A 2,942-nucleotide genomic window follows, 5' to 3' on the forward strand; every position below is an offset into this window, starting at 1 on the left:
GTGGTGGATTGACCCTTTGGTGTTGGTTATGTGCTGTGGAGTCAGTTCCGACTCATAGTGACCCTGTACAGGGTTTCCGAGGCTGTAAATCTTTACAGGAGCAGAAAGCCTCATCTTTCTCCCATGGAACAGCTGGTAGTCTTGAACTGCTGACCTTGAGGTTAGCAACCTGATTCGTAACCACTAGGCTACCAGAGTTCTTTTAGTCATGAAATAATGTCCTTATTTGTCTCTTATGCTGGTTTTTGCCTTAAAGTACACTTTATCAGAAATTAGTATTTCCATTATTGCTTATTATTTTTTGTTTTAGGTGGATACATTTTTTTTTCTCTATCCTTTGATTTTTAATTGACTTTAGTCTTTGTGTGTGTCTTATAGATATGGGAGCCTTATACAAGGTTGCTATGAGTCGGAACCAGCTCAACGGCACTTAACACAAACAGATTTGTTTTACTACTAATACTTCTGTATTGAGTTCTGGTTGGTGGTACTGTGAATACCAATCTTAGGTTGCTGTCTGCTGTTGTTGGTTCTCAGTCTAAAGGACTTCTGTTAGTACTTTTTTGTAAATTTGTTTATCTGGAAATGTTCAAATTTCACTGTTGCATTTTCTGGGTATGTAAATCTGTTGTTATTGTTAGGTGCCATTGAGTAGGCTCTGACTCACAGTGACCCGACGCACAACAGAAACAGGTCTTATGCACAAAAGATGACTGGTCCTGCGCCATCCTCACAACTGCTGATATGTTTGAGTCAATGGCTATAGCCACTGTGCCAGTCCAGCTCATTGGAGGGCTTCCTCTTTTTCACTGACCTTCCACTTTACCAAGCATGATGTTCTTCTCCAGGGACTGGTCCCTCCTGATAAGAAGTCTGAAGTCTGAAGTATGAAAGATAAAGTCTTGTCATCCTGGCTCCCAAGGAACATTCTGTCTATTCTTTTTTGAAGACAGATTTGCTTGTTCTAGCAGTTCCTGGTACTTTCAATATTCTTCTCCAATATTGTAACCAAACATATCAATTCTTTAATGGTCTCCCTTATTCATGGTCCAACTTTCACATGCTTATGAGGCCACTGAAGTTGACCTTAGTCCTCAAAGTGACAACTTTGCTCTGGAACACTTTGTAGAGGTCTTGCGCAGAAGATCTGCTTAATGCACTACTTTGTTTGAATTTTTGATTGCTGTTTCCATGAGTGTTGCTTGTAGACTGCAAACAAAATGAAGTCTTCTACAACTTCAATGTTTTCTCTATTGATCATGATGCTATTTATTGGTCCAATTGTGAGGATTTTTATGTTCTTTACATTGAGGCACAATCCATACTGAAGGCTTCATCAATAAGTATTTTAAGTCCTTTTTACTTTCAGCAAGCAAGGTTTATCATCTGCATATCACAGTTAGATAATGAGTCTTCTTCCAATCCTAATGCCACACTCTTCTTCATATAATCCAGTTTCTCCAATTATTTGCTCACCATACTGACTGAATAAATGTGGTGAAAGAATACAACCCTGGAGCACACCTTCCTGATTTTAATATCCCATTGTTCTGTTCAAACAAGTGTCTCTTGGTCTATATACAACTTCCTCATGATCACAGTCAATTGTTCTGGAATACTCATTCTTTGAATGCTATCCAAAGCTTGTCATGTTCCACATAGTCAAAAGTTTTTGCATAGTCAATTAAGCACAGGTAGATAACTTTCTGGTATTCTCTGCTTTTAGCCAAGATTCATCTGATGCCAGCAATGATATCTCTAGTTCCACATCCTCTTCTGAATCCAGCTTGAACCTCTGGAAGTTCTCTGTCAATGTATGCTTGCAGCCATTTCTATATTACCGTTAGTAAAACTTTACTTATATGGGATATCAAAGATATTGTCTGATGATTTCCACATTCCGTTGGGTCACCTCTCTTTGGAATGGGCACAGATACATATCGCTTCCAATCAGTTGGCCAGATAGTTGTCTTCCAAATTTCTTGGCAGAGATGAGTGAGTGCCTCCTGTGCCACCTCACTTTCCTGAGAGATTTCAATTTGTGTTCCATCAGTTCCTGGTGCCTTGTTCTTCACCAATGCTTTCAATGCACCTTGGACATTTTCCTTCTGGATCATTGGCTCTTGATCATATGCTACCTATTGAAATGGTTGAACATCAACCATTTCCTTTTGGTACAGTGATTCTGTGTATTCTTCCATCTTCTTTTGATGCTTCCTGCATCATTCAATAATTTGCCCAGAGAATCCTTCAATAATGACAGTCTAGGCTTGAATTTTTTCTTCAGTTCCCCCAGATTGAGAAATGATGAGCATGTTCTTCCATTTTGGTTTTCTGACTCCAGATCTATGCACATTTCGTTGTAAGATGTGACTTGTCTACAGCTGACCTTTGAAATTTTCTGTTCAGCTCTTGTACCTTCTCATTTCTTCCATTTGCTTTAGCATCTCTTCACTGGAAAGCAAGTTTAAGAGTCTTTCTGACATCTAATTTGATCTTTTCCTTCTTTCTTGTCTTCTTAATGACTTTTTGCTTTCTTCCTGTATGATGTTCTTGATGTCATCTGACATGGTGGAAACTATGCCACCAGTATTTCAAATACTAATAGGAGTATCCAGGGTAGACAGCAGGTTTCAGTTGACATTACAGACTAAGAAGACTAAGAAGAAGGAGAAGTGGACTATTTATTCAACCTTTATGCTGAGCACATAGTCTAAGAAACTGGATTATATGAAGAAGTACAGGGCATCAGGACTGGAGGAAGACTCATTAACAACCTGCAGTATGCAGATTATAAACTATGCTTGCTGAAAGTGAAGAGGACTTAAAATACTTACTTATGAAGACCAAAGACTACAGTCCTCAGTATGGAGTGCACTTCAATGTGAAGAAAACACAAATCTTCACAATGGGACCAATAAAAAGTATTATGATAAATGGAG

This window comes from Chrysochloris asiatica, unplaced genomic scaffold (genome assembly GCF_000296735.1).
Source record: "Chrysochloris asiatica unplaced genomic scaffold, ChrAsi1.0 scaffold00036, whole genome shotgun sequence".
NCBI classification, from domain to species: domain Eukaryota; kingdom Metazoa; phylum Chordata; class Mammalia; order Afrosoricida; family Chrysochloridae; genus Chrysochloris; species Chrysochloris asiatica.